This window comes from Crocuta crocuta, unplaced genomic scaffold (genome assembly GCF_008692635.1).
Source record: "Crocuta crocuta isolate KB4526 unplaced genomic scaffold, BGI_CrCroc_1.0 scaffold172, whole genome shotgun sequence".
Classification (NCBI taxonomy): domain Eukaryota; kingdom Metazoa; phylum Chordata; class Mammalia; order Carnivora; family Hyaenidae; genus Crocuta; species Crocuta crocuta.
The window spans coordinates 3,525,652-3,551,157 of record NW_027528872.1 but is presented as its reverse complement, the minus strand read 5'-3'; the positions used below and the strand labels follow the sequence as shown (position 1 = coordinate 3,551,157).

Here is a 25,506-nt window from a genome sequence, read left to right as displayed (position 1 = left end):
CAATTCTCTGACACAGAACAACAGAATTTCAGAACAAGAAGAGAAATTCCAGGCCCTTGGCCCTCAAATATGTTTAGAAGAGAGCGCCCAGGAAATCAATGTTCTTTGCTGACTACCATTAAATATTAATACGTTTGTCAGTATCACAGAATAACAATAGCTAACATTTGTAAAGTACTTACTATGTGCCAGGCATGTTCTAAGTATCTTAATATGCACTGACTCATTAATCATCACAATAACTATGAAGTAGGTATGTTATTATCTCCACTTTATAGGTGAGGGACTGAGAAAGAAAGAGGTTAAATGCCTTGTCCAGGCAACCGAGCTAGTGAGTAAGTAGGAGAGCAGCAATATGAGCCTAAGCGATCCTGCTGCTGATCATCCCATAAACTAAGAACACTTTGCCTATGTTATGATTCCAGCACAAATAACTCCATTATGTAAACTACAAAAAAACCACATCTAACCTTGCTTTATAATTTTTTCAAAAACTATCAAATAGGAGCATCTAGGTGGCTCAGTCAGTTGAGTGTCCAACTCTTGATTTTGGTTCAGGTCATAATCCCAGGATCATGGGATAGAGCCCATGTCAGGCTCTGTGCTGAGCATGAAGCCTGCTTAAGATTCTCTCTTTCTCTCTCTCTCTCTCAAAATAAATAAATAAAAACCTATCAAATTAAGCAGAACTAGGATTCCCAAGTTTTCCACTATTTATTTTCTTTTTGTCACTTTTTTTTTTTTTTTTAACCTCCTGATGCTGGCTAAGATGACTGACAGAAATAGCAACAAAGGGTTAATGAAATTTCATGTGGTAAAAACTCAAAATTAAGAAAATTCTATCCTTTATTTTTATTTAAATGAAAAAACGCCTTGGTACAGCTGTAGAACATTAGTGTCAGGGCAGTGGGGGCCTGGGAGATAGTTTGAGAACCACTCATCTGGAGCAACTTCTATGTTATAGATGACAAACTGAAAAACCAGAGAGATTAAGTGAATCACTTCAAGTCACACAGCAAATAAAGAGCACAAAAACCAGAGGCTGTGACTTTGAGGGCTCTCACCCCCTCCACCCCCTCCCCCCTCCCCACTGGACTGACTGTGGAAAAGATTCAGAAGATGCTTCAGGCAGAGATTTCTTATACTGTCTAAAGCTGTTTATCTTAGCTTTCCTTTTTTTTCCTTTAAGCTTATTGTCCTTGACTCCCCAGTTAGAGAAACCTTCCCAATAAAGAGGAGTTGCTTCTCAGAAAAGCAACTTAGATGTGGGTTACACTCCAAATGCTGATAATTTAAATTGTTGAAGGGGCGCCTGAGTGGCTCAGTCAATTAAGCGTCTGACTTTGGCCCAGGCCAAGATCTCACGGTGTGTGGATTCAAGTCCCCCATCGGGCTCTGTGCTGACCGCTTCGAGCCTGAAGCCTGCTTTGGGTTTGTGTCTCCCTTTCTCTCTCTGCCTTCCTCCACTCATGCTCTGTCTCTCTCTCTCGAAAATAAATATTTAAAAAAATTTTTTAAATAAAAAGATAAATTGATGGATAATGCTTTATATATTTCCTTTAAAGTTATGTTACACACTGTATTTTGATTCCCTGATAATAAAAAAAGTTCATTTACTAATAACTTAATTGAAGTACAATAAATTTAGCTGAAATAAAAATTTAAGGAATCATCTGTTGTGATGTCAGATGTCACTGATTAAACAAAGCTAGAAAACAAAACTAAATGTATTAAGGAAAATCAGTTACCTCTTTATAAAATAAGTTCATCAAAATGCTTTTCAGCTCTATAATTAAGATGAAATGATTTTTTAAAAATCATGGTACTTGAAAAAAATACAGGTTCAAATAGTATTAGATAAAAGGTAGACTCCTGTGAAGATATAAGACGATGAAAAAGGACTTTGCCTTCATTCTGACCTTAAACTTTCTAGTTGGGCTCTTTTTTCTAGCGGATGGAAGACTCAGATTCCCTGATGGAAACGAAACTGCCCCCTTGAGCAATAATGACTGCCCTGAGCCAGCAAGACACAAGACTCTATGTGACTGACCCCAAGACAATGATCGACCTGACCTTTCCTGCCCACCTGCACATGCCTACTCACCTCTGCCCCACATTTTCCACATATAAACCTGGAACTATTTTTGGCACTTTAGAGACAGTCTGCTGGTCTATCTTCCTAGTGTTGGCCTCGCTGAAATAAATTCCTTTCTTGTTTCCCCACCACTCCTCTCTCTGCCTTTGGAATCTGACAGCTGTGAGCAGTGGGACCTGTTTGGGACCCCAGGGCCAGGTGCTCTTGCACCCCTGCACCCTCGGTACAATGAGACTTCTGGATATGGCACTTGTAAACATTTAGAGCTTGGTGGAACAAGCATTTTTTTATGTTTAATTTGATGCACTACAAAATCCCTCTACCCTTGAGCTAGGGAACAGCATTCATTGCAGTGAAGTGAGTCAGGCCCATAAGCTAGAACCACACTCCTGAATTCCAATTCTGGCTCCACCCCTCACCAACGGTTGACCTTGCACAAATTACCTAACATCTCTGGGGCTCCATGGCATCGTATATAACACAGAAACAAGAACAGGATCTACTTCACAGAGGTGTAAAGAGGATTAAGTGAGTTAATATCTGCAAAGCGTGTAGAACACTAGAATATAGTCAGCACTTTACATGTTAAATGAAAAATATAATCATTAGGGTCAATTCTGAGCCATAAATTAAAAATGGTAGAGCAAGAAGAAATTAACTAGTTGAAAGACAGAAGCGAATAAGTAAGGCAAGAAAAGAAGAAGAAAGGAAAGCAACAAAGAAACAGAAGGAGACACAAGTATTCCAGAAGAGAGAAGTAAGACTGGGAGGAAAGGAGGCAGGAAGACAGAGGAATAAACAGAATCGGGGTAGAGACAAGTCTGAGAAAGAAATTAACTAAACAAGCAAAATTGGCCAGGGGAGTGGGGCAGGAGAAGGGAGAGAAAAGTCAAAGAAAAAAAGTGAATCTGATTGTTCTGAGCTAACTGGACAAGAATTAGAAGTGAAAGCAGAACATGAGATTATTGCCATGATAGAGATTTTTGAGGTAAAAGACACCCAACAGTTAGTCAGGTTTGGGGGAGGAGACACCTGTTAGGCTCCTACCAGTCTTGGGACTACGAAGTACAGCGACCTTTTGGGAATAAATGGGACCCTGATAAAGTGCCCAGAACACTGCTCTTAAAAATGCCATAGGTGCCACCAACCGATGAAAAGATAAACACAATGTGGTTTATACATATAATGAAATATTATCCAGCTTTAAAAAGGAAGGAAATTTTTTTTTTTTAATTTTTTTTTTAATGCTTTTTATTTATTTCTAGGAGAGAGAGACAGCGTGAGCAGGGGAGGGTCAGAGAGAGAGGGAGTCACAGACTGAAACAGGCTCCAGGCTCCGAGCTGGCAGCCAGCAAAGAGCCCAACGCGGGGCTCGAACCCACGAACCGCGAGATCATGACCTGAGCGAAAGTCGGACGCTTAACCGACTAAGCCACCCGGGCGCCCCTAAAAAGGAAGGAAATTTTAACAGATGGCTACAAGGCGGATGAACCTTAGAAACAATATGCTAAGGGGGCACCTGGCTGGTACAGTGGGAGGTGCATGAAAATCTTGATAGCGGTGTGTCAGGGTCATGAGTTCAAGCCCCACGTCAGGGGTAGAGATTACTTACATAAAAACTTAAAAAATAAAAAAATTAAAGCCATATGGTAAGTGAAATAAGCCAGGCACAAAAGGACACATACTGCAGGATGCCACTTAGGCAAGGTACCCGGAGTAGTCAAATACATCGAGACAGAAAGAAGAATAGAGGTCACCAGTCCTGGGCGGGTTATTGTTTAATGGGTAAAATATCTGTGTGGGGTGTTGAAAAAGTCCTGAAAGGGAATAATGGTGACAGTTCTTCAACACCATAAATGTACTCACCGCCACTGAACTGTACGCTTAAAAATGTGTAAACAGCAGATTTTTATCTTATGTATATTTTACCACAAAAACAAATTAAAATAAAAATACACCATAGACTGTTGCAGTGGTAATGGTGAGCCACCTCCACCATGTTGGTCATGGGATTCCACTGGTCCCTTGTACATCAGGACCATAAAGCAACACCATGGTCACTTGGGTCCCCTAACCCTCCCATCCCAGGTGAACCCTGCCGTCCAATGGCCTCTGCCCAGCCAGACGGAACCTGCGCTCCTGAGGTCACCACTGCAGTCATTCCCAGCTCAGGTCAAAGGGGCTGACCTCCAACACACCTGTATCTGGGATTCCTGACAGCCAATTAGCTGTTCTTTTCTTGTAGCAGGATAGCTCCCATAGAAAGTGCCCACTAAGTGTCTGGCACACAGTAGGTGAACGATAAATAGAAGTGACTGCTCTTGTTGCCAATGTCCTGTCTAATCTTCGTCTCATTATTCCCACTTCTTTGGTATAAAGACCTCTCTGACAAGAGAGACCTCAAAGACTTTCGTTTTAGGGGGAGCAGGGTAAAGGAGATAGATGGATGAGAGGGTACAAAGGAAGACCAGTCCAGTTCACTTTCCTATTAAAGGCCCAGTCAGCACAGGCCACCCTGTGGACCTATTTCAACTGCTCTTTTTTTTCCTCACCTCCTGGTTTCCTAGCTCATAAACTCCCTGGCTCTGGTTCTAGATTTATTTCTTGGATCTCAGACCCCTGACCTGATTCATCTTGGGTTTTACACCACATTTTTTAATGCAAGCTTTGGGAAACTCCCTATCCCGCCAGCCACACGAGCATCTACCGTTATTAACCAAAGCCCTCCGGTTCTGGCACTGTGCCCTGGGTGTGGCCCGGGGGTGGCAGCGCGCACAGGGCCAAGTATGGGGACAGGACATGTGTACGGAGTGCCTTCCATACGATAGTCACTGGTCTAAGCAATGACCACTTATCAATTTTTTTGTTTTTTTATATGTATTTTTAATGTTTTATTTATTTCTGAGAGAGAGAGAGAGAGCATGAGCAGGGGAGGATCAGAGAGAGAGGGAGACACAGAATCTGAAGCAGGCTCCAGGCTCTGAGCTGGCTGTCAGCACAGAGCCCGATGTGGGGCCTGAACCCACGGACCACGAGATCATGACCTGAGCTGAAGTCAGACACTCAACCGACTGAGCCACCCAGGCGTCCCAACCACTTATCAATTTGTGAATTAATTTAATGACACAACAACCCAATGAAGTTATTTAAAAACAACAGTACAGAGTCATACACAAGCGGTCTGAACAGCTGTTAACCACTGCACAACTGAGGTGTAATATAAAATTTGAAAGTTATAAAAATTAGGCCAAGGGAGGTGAAAATAAAGGCCTTCTGTTATGTTCACTCATTTGGAATGGCAAGGAGAGATTTTACGTTTAACTGATTTCTGGGAAAAATTGTTTTAGAACTCAGAAGAAAAGAAAAAACCTACTGGACCCTGTTCTAAAGGATGAACAGGAAATGGTAGCGGAAGTAGCGATGGGCAAATAACAAAATTATACACATTTCAGCACAATTTCTCCATTCTTGCTGAGAAGAGGAAGTCTAAATAAGCTGTCACGTAAGTTTCCCAATTTTAAAAATTCACAACAAATTGCGAACATTGAGAAAAACTAGAAATGAGACGTTTAAAATAACAATATTACGACCTTGTCCAGCAAGGTTCCAAGTGCCCTGACAGCCACTATCGATTTGCTCTTGACCTCAACCCTGGGATAAGACTAAGGCAACATTGTGCGCCATTTCGCAGAGCAGGAAATGACTGCGAGAGAGGTGGCATAATTTGCCCAGTCGTGGGTCTGGTCAGCCTGAGCTCCCTCCATTTGCCCCACCCTACTGTGCCCCTCTGCCCCAAGCTAAAGGACTATTGGAAACCCAGGCTTGAGGGCGGAGTCACAGGACTGAAATATTATTTTTAATTCCACACAGAAGTAAAATAAACACAATATTAATTAGGGAAAACATGCTTAAGGAACTAAGGGTTTCTGAGGAAGTAAATAATCAGGGAAACCAGTGAGGTACGGGCAGCGGAAAAAAGTAATGAAGGAAACTAGACTTTCATAAAAGCTCTCAACAAATTTAAGACGTAGTAACAATAAACCTTTGACTAGTTTCCAAACGTAAAAAGTGTTCTTAAGTAAGCTATTACGGATTTGGAATACTTCCATATAAACAGAGAGGTCTAAGGGTAAAGATAAAAAATGAAGGAATGATAACAATGGGCTCCTCCAGGTATTTTTACTGACGCCATTCACTTTTAACATTTGTTATAAATGTTAAGAGTGCAGCAAACAATGAAAAGTTCAAGGTTGCAGGAAAACTCCTCCAAATAAAATTTTATTTTATTTATCTTTTTTTAAAGTTGGTTCCAGATCCAATATGCGGCTTGAACTCACCACCCTGAGATCAAGAGTCACATGCTGTACAGACTGAGCCAACCAGGTACACCTTCAAGTAAAATTTTATGCCATCAGGGGAAAAAAAAAAAAAAAAAACCTCCAGGAAAAAACTTCCAAAATTGGATAAGTGAGCAGATGATGGCAGACAAATTGCAGAATAAACAGCACTTTTAACACTACAAGGCTCATGTGTTACAGTCTAAAAACGAGTGTAGAATATATCCTAAAGACATTTTCCTAATTCGTTTCTGGCCATCATCAAGAACAACACTGTGTAACCAGAAGAGAACTGAACTAAGGTTTTAAAAAAAAAATTTTTTTTTTTAAAGACTAGAAAACACAGGATGACAAGAACAAGGAACGAAGTGTATCAAGCGGTATCAGGCAGAACTGAAATGGTAACCTTGGCCTTCTTTTCCGACTCCATTTCTACGTTCCTTTGCCCTTCTACTTCCCATGCAGAAATCTTCCCACCAGGCAATGTGTCCTCCTCCCTCCTCAAAGAAAAGAAAAACCTTGGCTAAGAGTGTTGTTGGGGGTCTTAGCCTGACAAGTCTACATTAAAATCCTTGAGAGTTCAAAAGGAACCACCACTCAGTGTGAGTGCTAAAGAATGAGAAACCTTGATGTTTGCCTCTTCCTTTTACAAAGAATAGCTAGTTGGCTGGTAAAATCTGAAAGCAATTTCAAAGAGAGTCTATCAGGAGTCCGCTATTCTCTCATAAGATTTTAGGTGCAAACCTCAAAGCAGCAGAGTGTATCACAGGCCTGCAGAAGAGAGCATGAGTCATTAGCATCCGACTTGAGGGATGGTCACACAGTAAAGGTGGTGGATCAAGGAACAGAACACCACCACTGCCTGAAAGCCTCATGGTGTCCTCTCCCCCAGGTGGCCACCATCTTGCTTCCACCATCCACCCATCCCCTGGCAGGCTGCGGGAGAACAGGGTACTGAGTCCCAGGGAGCTGACCCCAGGCTGGCCTGCGGTCTGTGAAACTAGAAGATTGGGTCTGCCCCTAGGTTTGACCTTCCAGGAGTTGCAACAGACTTTGAAGTGTTACCTAGGGAGCTTCCTCTTTGGTGGGCCCCGAGTTCCAGTTCTTGTCTCCCCAGAAATGTGAGGCTACCCGCAATCCCTGCTCTTCTACTCAGTTGCTTTTGTGCTTATTAGTCCCTTGGCCGGCACAGCTTGGCAGTGAATACCTCCAGAGGAAAGCCGGTGCTAGCCTCAGGCTCACCTCTCCGTGTGTTCTTTGCCTCTGAAATGGTGGCCCTCCTGTTCTGACTGCCTTCAACTCAGATCTCTCTCTCCAGTCCCAAGGGCTTGCCTAAAGCTCTTTGGATTCTCTGCCTCTCAGACTTCTCAGCAAGCCCCTTCCAACCAGCTTCCCAGACTCCTGATACATCCCAAGAACCAAAAAATGGTCCAAGAGGAAAAGCAGGTGGAGAAAGCCTGGGCTCATTTTCATATGCATCCCCTCTCCCCTGAATCTGATCCCTCAAGGCCTGGCTGGATGCGTCAGTAGGAAAGTAAGGACAATCCCAAAGGTATGAGACTGTGGAAAACATTTCCTCTTCCTTATGACTGTGTTTATCAAAAATGGAAGAAATGGAGTGCCTGGGTGGCTCAGTTGGTTAAGTGTGTCTGACCCTTGATTTCGGCTCAGGACATGATCTCATGGTTCATGAGATAAAGCCTCATTCGTGAGAGCTGCTCTGTCAGCTCTCAGCCTGTTTGGGGTTCTCTTTCTCTCTCTTCCTCTCTCTCTCCCCCAAAATAAATAAACATTAAAAATAAATAAAACAAGGGGTGCCTGAGTGGTTCAGTCAGTTGACACACATCTGACCTCAGCTCAGGTCATGATCTTACGGTTCATGGGTTCAAGACCCAAACTGGACATTCTATTGACAGCTCAGAGCCTGGAGTCCGCTTCAGATTCTTTGTCTCCCTCTCTGTCTCTCTGCCCTTTCCCTGCTCATGCTCTTTCTCTCTCTCCCTCTCACAAACATAAACATTAAAAAAAAATTAATAAAATCTAAAAAAAAAAACTAAACTGGGGTGCCTATGTGCCTCAGTTGTTTAAGCACGCAGCTCTTGGTTTCTGGCTCAGGTCATGATCTCACAGTTCATGGGTTCGAGCCCCACATCGGGCTCTCCACTGACAGCACAGAACCTGCTTGGGATTCTCTGTCTCCCTCTCTCTCTGCCCTTTCCCTGCTTGTACTCTCTCTCTTTTTCAAAATAAACTTAAAAAAAAAATGGAATTACTTGTGGACACCAGTAAGGAAAGTACTATGATATGGCCTAGCTGATAAGACCAGGTGCAAAGTGCTCCGCTAAGTCAAAGAAGCTAGTCACAAAGGACCAAATGTTAAATGATTTCACTTGTGTGAATTATGCAGAATGGGCAAATGAACAGAGAAAGGCAGCAGAAGAGATGCCAGAGATGGGGAATTAGGATGACATGGCCAAAAGGTAGGGAATTTCTTTTCGGAGTTATGAAAATATTCCAAAACTGACTGTGGTGACAGTTGCAAAACTCTATGAATATACTAAAGGCCCTGAACCGTACTCTTTAAATGAGTGAATTGTACAGTGTATGAATGATGTCAATAAAGCCACTTTTTTAAAAAGGGGGGGAAAAGATGAGCATTTAAATCAAAGCAGACCTTCTAGGAAGCAATTTGGCAATAAACATCAAGAACTTTGACATGTCCGTATATACATAATGTTTATGTTATGTAATTGTTTTATATATATGTATGTAATTATTTTATATGTATATAAACAGCTTAGAAAGTTCCAGACTTAAGAGGAATTGAGGGCATGCTCAGGGCCTACTGAGAGAGAAAAGTCTGGAACAGGATAAGCCTGTAAAATAATTACAATTCCCAAAGTTCATAAACTGGTTTTATCAGAATCACCTAGGGAGCTAGGCAAAGAGACAAATTCCAGAGACTTACCCCCTGAGACATTTTTCTTTTTTTAAGTAAGCTCTAAACCCAACATGGGGCTTGAACTCATGACCTTGAGATCAAGGGTCACATGCTCTACCAACTCAACCAGCCCTGAACTCACTTCCCTGAGAATTTTGATTCAATCAAAAGCAGAGGTAGGAGGGAACTGCAGGGGACTGTTTTTCAATGTCCCCAGGTGCTGTTCCCTTTGGCAGCACACATACTAAAATTGGACCGATGTAGAGAAGGTTAGCATGGCCCCTGTGTCAGGGTGACATTCAAATTCCTGAAGTGTTCCATATTTTTAAAAACTAAATAGGGGCATCTGAGTGGCTCAGTCAATTAAGCGTCTGACTTCGGCTCAAGTCATGATCTCATGGTTTGTGAGTTTGAGCCCCTCCTGGAGCCTGCTTTGGATTCTGTGTCTCCTTCTCTCTCTGCTCCTCCCTGTTCCCGCTCTCTCTCTCAACAATAAACAAACATTAACAACAACAAAAAACCTAAATAAATAAACGTCCCCAGGTGATTCTGATGTCAGCCAACTCTGGCTAACACTTGGACAACAAGGAAAAAAAAAACCTTATATCATAGCAATAACACTTTTTGGAAAATCACTCTAGAGGTAATACAAGAGACTGATTATAATGAGGCCAAGACCTGCCTTTAATAAGCAAAGAAAGATCAGAGCTCTAAATTCTTACTGGGACTTATTAATAGACATTCATACACAAACTTTCAGCGCTCAAAATCATCACTTAAAAAACAAAACAAAGCAAAACACTTCATTAAACAAAAACTTAGCAAGAATCCTGACACTTTTCTTCGAAGTATATAACTTACCAGCCTCCCTAAGATATCTGTGGTATTTATGTTAGAATTCTGAAAAGGCTGAGGCAATTGTTACTTTAGGTGGTCTTCCTTGCCAACCACTTGCTCTCACAGGTATTTGATTTTCCAGCTTCCCTTCGTCGCTTGCTAACAAGCATATCTGTTCTGTCACTTAATGAGGAATATTTGAAGAAAGATTCCAAGGTAAATATGGATGTATGAGGAACATTTGAAGACCGAATGATAGATACAAATGGATACAAATGACTCATCAAGTAACAATGAGCATCCATGTTTTTCAACTTTGGATAGTGGATTTACATAGCTAGAAGCATTTTACCCCAGCTCCCTTTTTATTTTATTTTAAATGTTTTACCGTTTTATTTTTGAAAGAGAGACGGATACAGTGAGAGTGGGGAAGGGACTGAGAGAGGGGGAGACACAGAATCCAAAGCAGGCTCCTGGCTCTGAGCTGTCAGCAAAGAGCCAGACGCAGGGCTCAAACCCACAATCTGTGAGATCATGACTTAAGCGATGTTGGACACTTAATTGCCTGAGCCACCCAGGGGCCCCCCACCCCCAGCTCCCTTTTTAAACAGTAGCATTGTTTCACAAGACAACTGGTAGGGGGTACAAATACTAGCTGTGCCTTGGCACGCCTGGACACAGAAAGCTATCTGGCCCAAATATCTCAAGCTCTTCTGTTGCATTAGCAATTGCAGTAAGTAAGTAGGAGACCGCAGATGGGTGTTCTGAAGCCCTAAAGCCTTCCATACAGATGGTTCTTGGTAGTCACGGTGACTCAACCATCACAATCCCAAGTTGTTAGGATAAAATACCGGATAATGTAAAGTGGCATAATCTTAAGTATCAAGCTGTTTCTCTCTCTTCTTTCAATATTTATTTATTTATTTTGAGAGAGAGCGAAAGCGAGCAGGGGCAGAGCTGAGCTGTCTCTTCAAATTCAAGTACCTTAAGTTGTTTTAACTAAAAAAAAAAAGAATTTCATATTAAAGTTGGTTGCAATAAATTATTCTAGAACACAATTTTCCTTATTTAACACCATGTATTTAATACAAGAGGGAACAGTGTGACTACCTGTTCAGGCTGCCTCAACTCCTGAAACATACACAGCCTTTTGTTCAAATAGGTGGGATCACCGCATAGACTCAGGACTAAGAAGCAAACATATTAGTTTGAAGTAATTCCCTTTATATCCAACTCACTCTCCCCACAACAGGTTAACGTGGGTCTCACCTGATGTTTCTTTTCAAATTTTCACTTCTCAACCTCAGTCTCTTGTTTGCAAATTTAAACATAAAACACTGAATGGTCAAAAACCAGCATTTGATTAACAAGATGGTGAGCCCAGACAGAAAACATGGTGAAGCAGTTCTTGCCTTCATAAAAACTCTATCTTCCTGGCGTATAGTTAAGACTTATAATCAAAACTCAACCTTCTTCAAATTTCAACTTCCTCCATCTTAATCAAACTAACTATAGGAGGCCAGCATGGTCTAGTATTCACAATTACCTTCTATAAGCCAGGATCGATCATCAATTTTTCTTTCTCTCTCTCCCCATCCATCCCTTTTTTTTTTTTTAATATTTTTAAATTTATTTCTAGGAGAGAGAGAGACAGCGTGAGCAGGGGAGGGTCAGAGAGAGAGGGAGTCACAGACTCCGAAACAGGCTCCAGGCTCTGAGCTGGCAGTCAGCACAGAGCCCGACGCGGGGCGCGAACCCACAAACCGCGAGATCACGACCCAAGCGAGAGTCGACGCTTAACCGACTAAGCCACCCAGGCGCCCCCCCCAACCCCCCCCTGCTCCATCCCTTCTTCCCTCCCTCCCTTCCTTCCTTTTTTAATGGAGGACAATTCTTAAAGTACAGAGCAAGGTGAAAATATTGAATCTGAAGGCAAGTAGAAAGTTACAGTACAACAGCATAGAGTGTATTACAAGTGTTAATAACTATTAAGTTATAATCACCACAGGTTAAGTGTTAGATCATGAAGATATATCCAGAAAAGTCTTACTTCCAATTAAAAGGCATTTTAATATATTTTCATAATTAAACAATTGATTTGGGAATAAATATCTCTTAACTATAAGCAAGGGTTCTCTCAACTGATAGGTTTCACAAGAAAATATGTATATTTCAAAAAAGAAAATGTGTATATTTCAAATTAAAACTGAATTTTAAAACTACCTGATTAGCATTTACTTCCATAGAGAGACACAAAATAGTGGCACTGCATTCCTGTTTAGAAATCGCAGCCATATCTACTCTCACTCAGCTGAACCATTTCATTCAAATGTAGATTATAACACATTGGATTCATTTGCAAATTCAATGAAGTAGTTAACAGAAACCACAAAATTAGAATCCCCTAATGGATGCAGTTTTTTATTTTAAAATTCGGCATAATCATAGTCCATCTTAATGAAAATGTATACTGTGGAAATCCAATGTTGAGTAAGTAAACACCAAGGGAATAGTAGTAATAATTATAGCTATTGCCATTTACTTAGCCATCTATCACATGCCAGGCATTGTGAGATGGGTCTTTAAAAAAAAGAATACTCAACTGGGGCTCCTGGGTGGCTCAATCTGTTAAGTTTTCGACTTTGCCTCAGGTCATGATCTCACTGCTTGTGAGTTCAAGCCCTTCATCAGGCTCTCTGCTGTCAGCACAGAGCTTGCTTCAGAGCCTCTTCCTCTTCTTTCTATTTAAATGTTTTAATAAATATTTTAAATAAAATTAAAACTTAAAAAATACTCAATTTCAGGGCAGCTGGGTGGCTCAGTCGATTGGGCAATCCGACTTCAGCCTCAGGTCATGATCTCACTGTTTGTGGGTTTGAGCCCTGCATCAGGCTCTGTGCTGACAGCTCAGAGCCTGGAGCCTGCTTCAGATTCTGTGTCTGCCTCTCTCCTGGCCCTCCCCTGCTCATTCTGTCTCTCTCTCAAAAATTAGTAAACATTAAAAAAATATTAGTCAATTTCAATCTTCACAACAACCAAAAATGTGTACTTGTCCAAGGTCATAAGGCTGGTAAGTGGGATTTGAACCCAGATCGCTTTGACTCCAGAGCTTGATCATTTCCTTCTCTCCTCCCCTGCGTCCTCCTAGGCAAGGCTGTCAGAACGCACACTTGGTTTGGACCTGCTCCTGTCGCCTTGGCCTCCTACCAGATGATGCAATCACTAGGCTAGGCTGGATCTCAAAGGAACCCAAGGAGGTTATAATTTACCAAACCCACAAAGAGATTTAAATGGGTCAGAGAGCTGAGGTAACTACAAAGCTATAAAAATTATAAAAATTCAAATAACAATTTTTAAAAACACAGTATTTATTAAATGCTAATTTTGTGCCCATCATTATTTTAGGAACTAAATAACAGATTGGATGGAAGATTGTATTAAACTTTTCAGCAGAAAGGGAAAATATAAATAACATTAATTCACAGTTGTACCAAAACAAAAGGTACCTATGCGTACAGAACAGAAAATAGCAGCCTCAAATACTCAGTGTTAACTGAGTCAACTCATATCAGGAAAACTAATTACTCCAAATATACTTTCTGGTTATCTCATGTACATGCACGTCTCTAACACTGGAATTGTTGGGCTTTAGCGACTGCTTATGTTTTACTTTCTAGATAATACCGAACTGCTTTCCAAAGTAGTCATAGCAATTTATATTTCCATCAGCCAGGTATGAATATTCCTATTGCTCAACAGTTTCAAAATTTGGTATTGCCAACTATAATCTAGGTGTACAGGAATACGGCACTCTGGTTGTAGTTTGCATTTCCTTAATTATTAACAAGGTTGAACACCTTATTATTGGTTTATTAGACATTTGGATATCTCCTTTTCTGAAGTGCCTGTTCAAGACTTTTGCCCATTATTCTATCAGTGCAGGTAACATCTTATCTCAGATTCAATATTCAAGACCTATACTGAGGTCATGGATATATTCTATTATATTAACTAACTTCTAAAAGCTTTATTGTTTTGCTTTTCAACTGCCATGCTTTCTGGGTCATAAATTGTCTGAATGCATGTGAATCTGTTTCTGGACTCCTATGGCATTCCATTGATCAATTAGTCTATCCTGGTGCCAATACTACACTGTCTTAATTATTATAGCTCTTCCTGACCTCCAGTAGAGAAGTTTTTCCAATTTATTTTTTTTCTTTTTTAAGAGTCTCTTGCCTTTTCTTGGGTGCTAACAAATATTTTAGTATCAATTTGTCTAGTTTTTTGTTTTTGTTTTGTTTTGAGAGAGAGAGAGAGAGAGAGAGGCATAGGGGCAAAGGGAGATCGAGAGAAAGAGAATTTTAAGCAGGCTCCACACTCAGCACAGAGCCTGACACAGGGTTGGATCTCACGACCCTGGGATTATGACCTGAGCCAAAATCAAGAGTCAGTCACTCAACCAACTGAGCCACCCAGGCACCCCATCAACTTACCTAGTTGTTGTTGTTGTTTTAATTTGCTGGCACTATATTAAATCTGTAAGTCTGTTTCCAAAGAACTGACACATTGCAATATCAAATCTTCCAATCCTTGACCCAGTGTATCTCCTTCATGTATTTAGCCTTCATTTAAAGTCACTTGATAAAATTTTAGAAACTTTTTTGTAAAGGTCTTTTATACATATTTTGTTAGACTTAAAATATATCTCCTATACTTTTTTTTTAAAGATTTTATTTTAAAACAATCTCTGCACTCAAATTGGGACTCCAACACACAACTCTAAACTAAGAGTCACATGCTCTGCTCACTGAGCCAGCCAGAAGCTCCGTAGCTCCTATGGTCTATAACTGGTGAAAAACCATGGATCTAAAAAAAGGCATGATTGTTTAAGTGATGTATAAAAATATATCATTTTTTGATGAGACAACTAGAGTTTGGGATAACTCATATATAATTCATATATAAATATGAGTGTAAACATTCTTTAAATTTTTTAATAAAACAAAGTTCATCAAAGTACATTTTATGCTACATAATTTAGGTTTTGGGATTTGTTTGTTTTTTAAGTAATCTCTACCCCCAACCTGGGGCTTGAATTCACAACCTTGAGATCAAGAGTCACACATTCCACTGGCTGAACCAACCTAGCACCCCATAATTTAGTTGTAATTCTAGAATTATCATTTGGTACTTATGTCATATCTCTCTGAAGAGATTTGACAGGTTTAATGTAGTTGAGAAAACTTACATCTCATATAAACGAGTGTCCTAAATACCTACTGGTTGTATGTCCCTATATTTATCAATGTATGAAGTACTTAAAATCCAGAATAATGTCATTCATCAACTTCAAGAGAAGATGAATAAATGAGTAAGAGACTGACATCTTGTTAACATACACACCATTGTCTGAGATTGAGGACCCACATACCTTGCTCCTGGCCTTAGCTCCCACCACTCTTAAATCATTCACTAAAATTGTATCCTATTTTTCATTTGTTAAAGTAGTTACAATATGGTTCTGTCGATGTCACACATCAAGGATGAAATGTAACGAATTCCTTAGAAAGCACACTACAAAGTTGGTCAGACAAAAGCAGCATTTACTCAAAGGCCTTCTGCCATCAGAAGGACATGAGAATAAGGCTGTCTATCATCATGGTTTGTAGCAAGACTGAAAATCGCCCCAACGGACCTGCCTCAAAATCTTCTCTAAGAAAATGGTAGAGATTTGCACACAAAAATAAGAATTTTGAAGAAAATGGGGTGTCTGGGTAGCTCAATTGGTTATGCATATGACTCTTGATTTTAGCTCACGTCATGATCTTGCACTTCGTGAGATCAAGCCTCGCATCGGGCTCTGCGTTGACAGCATAGAACTTGCTTAGGATTCTCTCTCTGCCCCTCCCCCACTCATGCTCACACATGCTGGCACACTCTCAAAATAAACTTTAAAAAAATAACTTTGAAAAAAAGGGAAGAAAACTTCAGAAATCCCTTTGAAAATATTAATTGCATTCATTGCTTTACTCCTCCAAACATTTAGAATCCAGTTAGTAAAAGGCATTCTTGTACTGCATTCTATATGATGAGGGAGGCTAAAAAGTGTATGCATCACTTCTCGGAATTTATAACATGTTTAGGAAACAAGAAATAAGCACAAATACTTGCTACATGACACAAATTCAGTACTCAGTAAATGGTACTATTATTACAAAGCAGCACAAAAATCCTGTAGGACATTCAGACACAAAAGGGATCACTTTCAAGTAAGATGGTCAATAGGGCCTCAATGAAGAATACATTCTTTCAACTTGCTCTAGCACAGGGGTGGACAAACTACAGCCCAAGTGTGGTTTGACACCTCCTTTTGGATATAACCTGTGTAGTAAGAATGGTTTCTACATTTTAAAATAGTTGAAAAGACTTAGAAAAAAAGGGTATTTCATAATACATGAAAGTTATATTGCATCACATTTCAGGGCCGATAAATAAAGTTTCATTGGAACACAGCCATGCTTTCACACAAAAGGGGTGAAGGAATAGTTGTAACAGGGACCATATGGCCCACAAAACCACAAATATTTAGTCCCTGATTTTTTACCAAAAAAAAAAAAATTACCATCCAACTGCTCTCGAAGGATGGATGTGAATTTGATGGGCAGAACTGGAGAAGGAGGCTGGAGTGGGGGAGGCGGGGGGGGATGTGCAGGGAGAAGACAAACATTCCATTTGAGAAATGAAGGACTGGAAACATGAAGGAAAACTCCAGAATACTGCAAGGACAGCAGGGAGACCAGTATGGCTAAAGCAGAGGGTCCAAAATCGGTTAACAGATACCGACCCACTGATCACTATTTGCCTTGTTATTGAGCCATTTATACTATTGTAGTAATTGAGGACAAGCATCCTCATACTGAGACTAAGAGAGTAGTACTATTATTATTCCCATTAATAATTAAGAAACTAGTCAAGACGCCTGGGTGGCTCAGTCAGTTGAGCGTCTGACTTCGGCTCAGGTCATGATCTCATGGCTTGTGAGTTCAAGCCCTGTGTCAGGTTCTGTATTGACAGCTCAGAGCTAGGAGCCTGCTTCGGATTCTGTGTCTCCCTCTCTCTCTGCCCCTCCCTGGCTTGTGCTCTCTGTCTCTCTCTCTCAAATATAAATAAACACTTTAAAAAATTAAATAATAATAATTAAGAAATTAGCCTAACAATTTTATAAACTAAGTTTACAGACATTATGTAATGGGCCCAAGATGAGTCAAGTGAATCTAGTCTATAAATCTAGGTTCCTTTCCCCCCAGAGCCCATGCTGCTCAATGCTACACCATATCAAACCTCCATACAGGGTAGTAAAAGGAAATATTTCTACAAAGGTAAGATGGGGCAAAACTCTCGATGTTTTCAAATATAGGTGTAAAAGGAATATGATTTTATCTGTAGGCTATGACTCTTGTGTTTAAAAGCACAGCTTTCTCAGGGGCACCTAGGTGGCTCAGTTGGTTAAGCATCCAACTCTTGATCTCAGCTCAGGTCTTGATCTCAGGGTTGGGAGTTCAATCCCCATGTTGGGCTCCTCACTGGGCATTGAACCTACTTTTAAAAACCAAAAAGAAACAAAAAGACAATTGTCTTATGAGCTGGTAGTCCAAAATGTTCAACAACTGAAATCAAACTATTGTGGCCTTTTCCTAAATCATAGGAGAAAAGGAACTGTGAGCTTGATGTTCTCAATTTCAAGTTTTACCCGGAAGTATTTCTTAAATCTTCAAAAAAGTGATACATTATAAAAATCAATGAGTATGTAGGAAACTAAGTTTGGGAAAATCAATCTGATTATGCTTAGCTCAACTTTTTTTTAATGGATCATGTGCTCAACAGATTTTCATTTTATTTGAAGTTCAAATGATTAATTGAATATATTAATTCAATAATGGTTAACTCAATTATCTGGAGGTAGTTTTAAGATTTTCTTCAATAATGCTTCTGAGAGAGCTATCATAAGCACTAAGAAAAAAAATCAGACACGTACATATTAGCAGTATCTATTAGATGAAACTATAGAAAGGAAAAGATAATACATTATGTTATTACTTATTCCATAATAAGTAATAAGTACATGTAATAATATGTATCAATTAACACATAATAAGTAATTACTTATTATGGCTTACTACTACTTANATCAAACTAAGTCTAAGGCTGCACAGTTCAATAGAAATATCATACAAGCCATACAGGCCACATATCTCATTTTAAATCTTCTAAGTAGCTACATCTTTTAAAAGTTAAAACAGGTGAAATTAAGTGCAATAATATATTTATTTAACCTAGTATATGCAACATATTACCATTTCAACATATAATCATTATTTTAAGGGCATCTGGCTGGCTCAGTTGGGAGACCATGGGACTCTTGATCTCTGTGTCATGAGTTCAAGCCCCACATTGGAAATAGACACTGCTTAAAAATAAATAAATAGGGGGGCGCCTGGGTGGCTTAGTCGGTTAAGCGTCCGACTTTTGCTTGGGTCATGATCTCGCGGTTCGTGGGTTCGAGCTCCGCGTCAGGCTCTGTGCTGACTGCCAGCCCAGAGCCTAGAGCCTATTTCAGAGTCTGTGTCTCCCTCTCTCTCTGACCCTCCCCTGCTCACGCTGTCTCTCTCTCTCTCCTAAAAATAAATAAAAATATTGTAAAAAATAAATAAATAGGGGCACCTGGGTGGCCCAGTCAGTTAAATGTCTGACTCTTGGTTTCAGCTCAGGTCATGATCTCATGTCTGTAGGACGGAGCCCTGCATCGGGATCCATGCTTACAGCAAGAAGCCTGTTTGGTATTCTCTCTCTCCCTCTCTCTCTCTCCGCTCCTCCCCCTCTCTCCATCTCTCTCTCTCTTTTAAAAATAAATAAGTAAACTTAAAAAAAATTCTCTACGGGGCACCTGGGTGGCTCAGTAGATTGAGCATCCAACTTCAGCTCAGGTCATGATCTCACAGTTCATGGGTTCAAGCCCCACGTCGGGCTCTGTTCTGACAGCTCAGAGCCTGGAGCCTGCTTCTGATTCTGTGTGTCCCTCTCTCTCTGCCCCTCCCTATTTTGTTTTTTAGAGAGAGAGAGGGTGCACAGTAAGGAGAGGTGGGGAGAGAGGGAGAGAATCCCAAGCTGAGTGTGGAGTGTGGAGACTGACACAGACTGACACAGGTTTGATTCCACAACCCCAGGATCGTGACCTGAGCTGAAATGAAGAGTCAGCCATTTAATCGACTGAGCCATCAGGTGCCCCAGGAGTATCCCTTCTAAAGATCACAACATGGAGCACCTGGGTGACTCAGCAGATTGAGAGACCAAGTCTTGATTTTAGCACAGGTCACAATCTCCTGGTTGGTGAGTTCGAGCCCCACGTAAGGATCTGCGCTGACAGTGTGGAGCCTCCTTGGGATCCTCTCTCTCCCTCTCCCTCTCTCAAAAATAAATAAACATTTAAAAAATAAATTAAATATATATATGTATATATGTACATGTGTATAAAGATCACAACAGGAAAGAGGCTGTGGGTCACAAGCAGAAGAGTCAGACCCAGAAAGCCAAGGAAATGGGTCAAGAAAAGGAGCCTGTAGCTCCAATATTCTAATGTTGAAATAAATAAGAGTTCAACTAGGAAATGAATAACAAACAATAATGGACCATTTTCGCAGATACTGACCTTTCAGCAATCTATCTGGGGTTCTTAAAGTATTGCACAGTATTGAGTTTATGGTGTTTGTTTCCTCTACATTGTAACTAGTCTTGCTATAATTGTGATTTGGGATTATCCATCATTTCTCCCCTCTCTCTCCGTTTCCTCACCACCCCCCACCAAGTCATCTCTAAACTATTTCAAAGTCATCAAAAAGAAAAAAAAAAAAAGACAAACACAAACAAAACTTCCAGGTGCTTTCCACAACCTGAACAAATTTCAAATCTACAGGGGTACTGTGTAAACCTCTGAAGGATTTGCAGAAGGAAATGGAAATAATGTTTCAGTACCAATAGTGAAGTATCAATGTCACAGAAGGAGCTGTAGGAAATAAACTAGAAAGGCGCCTGTTCAGAAACTTCCACATAAATCTTGAAATAGGGACGTGGCCTTGAAAACAAAACAAAACAAAAAAGAATTAGCAGTGATTCAAGTAAATCATGTAAATAGTAAAATGCCAGAGAGAGGGGAAGGCTTCAACAGAGAAGAACCCAAATAATGAAGTGAGAAGCTCCCCTCTCACCTTCCTCCCTACTATATCCAAGGAGAATTTCAGAGGTACCATTTTGCAAAGATTTGGTGGAAGCAAATATTTCCTTGTTTCTTTTAATGCTTTATGTATTTTTGAGAGAGACCACAAACAGGGGAGAGGGCAAGAGAGATGGGGACAGAGGACCTGAACCTGGCTCTGAGCTGACAGCAGAGAGCCTGATTCGTGGCTAGAACCCCAGAACTGTTGAGATTATGACCTGAGCTAAAGTCGGACTGAGCTGAAAGGAGCCCCCATTTCCTTTTACTTAACTCACTGGGTCTTAAGATCTAGACACCAGATCAAATTCTTATTTCCTAATCTATTGAAGTACTTATGATAAATTTAAACAATAATCAATAAGTTCTGCTTGTTAAAAAAAATACAAATTGCTGGACAGGGTGTGTCTCCACTCTTTGGGCAAGAGGTAGGGTTAGAGATTATGTATTTTATGTGGTAACAGGTCGAAGTACATCAGCATTCAATTTTAAAACAGACTCTGACTAAACCATTAAAACACTGCAAACAAGATGTTTAACAGTTTTATCACTTTTACCAAATGCAAGTATGAAGTTAGGGTTGATGTGCTGACTAGTGCTTAAAGGGTAAAAGTAAGGAAACCAAAATGACAGCTCAGTATTTCTCAACTCTGATCAATTCTGCTTGTTATTCAGAAACTTATCCCATTATGATATTTTGTAAAAAGTAAAAGGACTCAAATGTTGTAATTCTTGCAGTCCAGAGGATGTCCCTTCAAGTAATAGGGAAAACTACTGCAAAGGTACCAATCTACATTAAAAACAGCCAAAACTAGATACAAAAACCACATACCTTGATGCCAAGTTTGTAAAAATGTTCCATACACACAAAAGATTTGAAGCACACTAAAAATAGCAGGGACTATCTCTGGTAATTTTACTTTAAATAATTTTTATTTGATACTGTTTCTGCTTTTTCTGCATTTTCTACAACGATCACGTATTATTGTTAAAACTGGGAAGAAAAAAATTTAGACAAGTGGGATCTGAGGCTGTGCCAATCAATTTAGAATTATATTGGATTGACAGGCTATTCATACCACCGTAATCTACGTAAAAAGCATTCAGGGCCCTTGCCTTGTATGCAGTACAATATCTGATGCACACATTAGTATTTGTGCTGCAAAACATTAGAAAACTGAAAAATGGTTCATTTAGGAAAACAGAAAGCAGTTTTGCACTCTTGCAAAACAAAGAGCCGAGAGTGGATGCTCAAGGAATGAATCAGTCTTAACTGATTGCTCTTAAGGAGTCAGAAGGTGGGGGAAATGTCTTAGGGGAAATTTTTCAAATGTAGACTATAAAATTGCTCGCTTTAAAATGGCTCATTTTTTGTAAATGTCACCGCAACTCGTGAAAAAAGTGTAGAGGTTACTTTCTAAATGTACCAGTTTGAATCAACACTGCTTTGCCCCCAACAAAGGCAATTTTGTTTTCTGAATTCTAGGGCAACCTGTTAAGTATGGTTCCTAAAGGTGCGGGGGGGTGGGGTGTGAGTGGCGGGGGAGGTGTTAGTGCGTAGAAGGGTACGCAAACAGTGTACCTTCCTGCCTTCATAGAGCTTACTGCAAACGGTGGAGTGATGGCCAAGGAACGGGGTAGGCAAAGAGGCCACAGAACAGTCACGCGTCATTTTGTTGGTTTTAAATGAACGTAAGTACTGTTGAGGATCAAGAACTTTGGGGGACAAGACTTGATCAGACGATGGCGCAGACTTAGGCACAGGGCTGAGCTGGGTGGGACTCGTCTCACACTTAATCCTCGATGACAGCATCAACACCAGCCCTCCTTATGCTTAAACGTACACAAACACTGATTGAAAACTGAAATCCAACAAATCCTCCAAACAAGGCTAAACACGTCCGCACACAAAATTCAACAGCGCTGCGTTCATCTTACTTGGTAGAGTACCTAACACCTGGCTACTGACTTAAAAATGCTTAACGAAAGCTGACGATCGGCTGGAACTACACACCATCAACCCGCTCGCTAAGGGCCTCCGGCTCACGCCTCTGCACGCAACACCGCGGGCAGGTTGACCTCGGCCTCCGCCCTGCGCCCCCCAGGACGCTGTTTACCGAGACTGACCCAAACGTGACATCCCCACGCCCCTCCAAGCCCAGCCTCCCCGGTCCCGGCGACGCCAACTTGTAAATGTGGGCCCGGGGGGACCNTGAGGTGCCTTGTCCCAGCCCCGGCTGGACTGTACCATCGGGCGGTGCCGCCGGGATTTCTCCCCCCCACCACCACCATCAGTTTCCCCCCCCACCCGGGTCCGCGGTCGGTTGGCCCCGGCCGGGCTCTGAGACGCGGAAAGAGCTTGGCGCCATTTTGGGTGGGACTAAGCAAAGACGAAACACCCTCCCAGTCGATGGGGTACTCTGGACGCTGGCTTATCCGGTTCCCTTAATCCTTTAGGTACTTACACGACGTTGGGTGAGGGGAGCTGGAAGATCANTCAACCCCCCCCCCTCACCTCCAGGTGGTTCTTCCCGCCGCAGAGTGGGAGCAGCATAAAAGGCGGGGCCTTATTAGCATAATCTGCCTGGCAACCTGATCTCGACGTTATATGATTGGTTGAACTCTGTAAACCCCATGCCCTGCTTAGAGACGAGTAAGGCTGGGGCGAACTGACAGGCCCAGATTTAAGACTCATGACGAAGATCCTGAGACGCTTATTCAGGCGGCAGAGAAAGCCAAAAGGAGATTCACACAATGGCCCAATGACTGAAGGCCTCTTTATTTCGTGCTCTGCTGTTCGTTTAAAACCCAATCAAAGAGCGGGTCTCAGGCAGCGCTCGCCTGCGTTTTTACTCTAAGCCAATCAGGAAAGCCGACTCTCAGGAATCAGGGTCAAGCCGGCCCTGAGGGTCCCGTGGCCGCGGAGGTGGGGGAAAGTCCAGTCTCCGTGGCCTGGTTAGAGGGGATGGAGTACTCGTCAGGGCCCGAGCCAGCACCCCGCCCCCCCGCCGCCCCCGAGATGCCCGGTGTCCCAAGAAGCCGCACCAGGGCATGTGGCGGGGGGAGCGCGNNNGTGCGCCGGCTTGGCGCCCACTCAGTGTTGCACCTGAAGCCGACCTGCCTGCGGAGGCTCAGCTGTACGGATGCTACGCGCCAACCCCGAACGCTGCGCGGGCCCCGACCGGTCGGCAAACGCCTTCCTGGGCCTCGGGCTCCAGGCCCACGGAGCGCAGCGCGAGCCGAGCGCCGCTCCTTCTGGGGCCGATGGCGCCTGCCACCTCTAACCGCGCGACTGCGTCTGTGCCAAACCCTCGACCCCTTCACTGCGTCTCTCCTTTACCCCTTCCCAGTTTGAAAAAAGAAATGGTTATGAGAAACACGAAGTATGATTCAACAGTAATTAACCAGTAACTCAATCATTTATTAACCTCAGGCTTTCACATCCTACTATTGCTTAAAATTGCCTCCCGAAAGGGCAACCAAGTGCGCAGGAATGGGCCCAACCTTTGGAGCAAGATGCCCAGTCCTCGTTAGACACCCTGAGTAAGAATGGCACCTAGCTCTCAAAAAAACTGTGAACTTTGGGACCTTCAGGGAGTGTACGAATCCAAGACATCTACTTTGCTACACTGTTTTGAAGACTAAATGAGATTTACATGTAAAAATCCCTCCCACGCTGGAACTCAAAAGAATAGAGGCTGTTAATGATGTTAAGACACGCAGAACTGCTAAATTAATTGGCTAACCAAGAAGGGGAAGAAAGCACACCGAAGCGAAAGACTTGAGAAGTAAAAACACCCGTTGGTGGGGAGGGGAATCTGTAAAATGCGGGCAGCAATGTCCTCCTCACTGTTTCGTTTATTAAAAACAAGAACAAAAAAACCTGGAAACAAGGTGGAAGGAATAGGAAAACACTGTTGTTTTTCAAGTTTCAAGACAGTTGATTACCTTGGAAGCGACTTGATGACTAGACCGTGTCTTGTTCCTTCACAGAGATGGAGGCCGGGCTGGACTTAAAATTTAGGCGATCCTTAAACACTTGATGAATTTAATTGAGAAGAAAGCATAATTTAGGGCCTGATGATGCAGTTAGGTACTAGTAACTCTTCACTGGACATACAGAACATGGAAGTCAGTTACCTTAGCAAAGATTATATTGGTTAAGAGAGTCATTCCTGTGTTCCCCTTTAGTACTGTAAGCAGACAAATGCCAGAGGCTGAACAGCAGATCTACTACTCTATCTCTTGACCTCTAGAGAAAACTTTCCCCATTTTGAGTTTTGACATTATATGCCACCTGATGGATTAGAATGGTCCCAAACTAAGGTCTGCTGACCAGAAATGACACCAAGGAATACCAAAAGGGTAAGTTACCATGAGGAATGGGACCATCTGGACTGCAAAGCACAAGTTACCCTCACAGACTTGAAGACATGGTCTGAAACTTTAGCGTGCACACATATTACAGGGAGACACCACCCCAGAGATTTTTTATTCCGAAGGCCTTGAGTGAAACTCGGGAATCTGCATTTCATATAAATTTTAAATTTTAAATCTACACTTAGTAAAATTCGCTCCTTTTAGCATATAAGTATTTATCGAATATGTACTGTATGTAGCAGAGGCATCAGAAGAAAATTAACAAGATAATTCCAGGTGATGATAAGTGCTGTGAAGAAATTAAAACAGGAAAAAGCAAAAGGGAGGGAAATGCTGGCAATTTAAATAGAGTGTCAAAGAGGTCTTTAAGATACTAACATTTGAGCTGAAGACTGGAATGAGGGGAGGGGAGGAGCCAGCCATTACAATTAACAACACAGGAAACAACAGATATTGACAAGGATGTGGAGAAAGGGGAAACCGCTTACACTCTTGGTGAGAATGCAAACTGAGCCCCCACTCTGGAAAACAGGAGGTTCATCAAAAAATTAGAAATAGAACTACCCTATGATCCAGCGATTGTACTACTAGGTATTGACCCAAAGGATACAAAAATACAGATTCAAAGAAGTACATGCATCCCAATGTT

At 41.6% G+C, this 25,506-nt stretch overlaps 1 protein-coding gene and 1 non-coding gene across 2 annotated transcripts in view; one reads left to right on the top strand and one right to left on the bottom strand.

Moving 5' to 3' along the window:
* Window positions 1-22,973, bottom strand: part of PRDM10 (PR/SET domain 10) — a 107,803-nt gene extending 84,830 nt beyond the window's left edge. The window contains exon 1 of the mRNA XM_077756537.1: window positions 22,943-22,973. The gene's annotated coding sequence lies outside the window, so the exon portion shown is untranslated. The remainder of the gene's footprint in view (window positions 1-22,942) is intronic.
* LOC144225425 (U6 spliceosomal RNA) lies at window positions 9,591-9,700 on the top strand. The gene has a single exon (XR_013333299.1). It is a non-coding gene; the product is annotated as a U6 spliceosomal RNA (small nuclear RNA).
* Window positions 22,974-25,506: the final 2,533 nt, after the last annotated feature.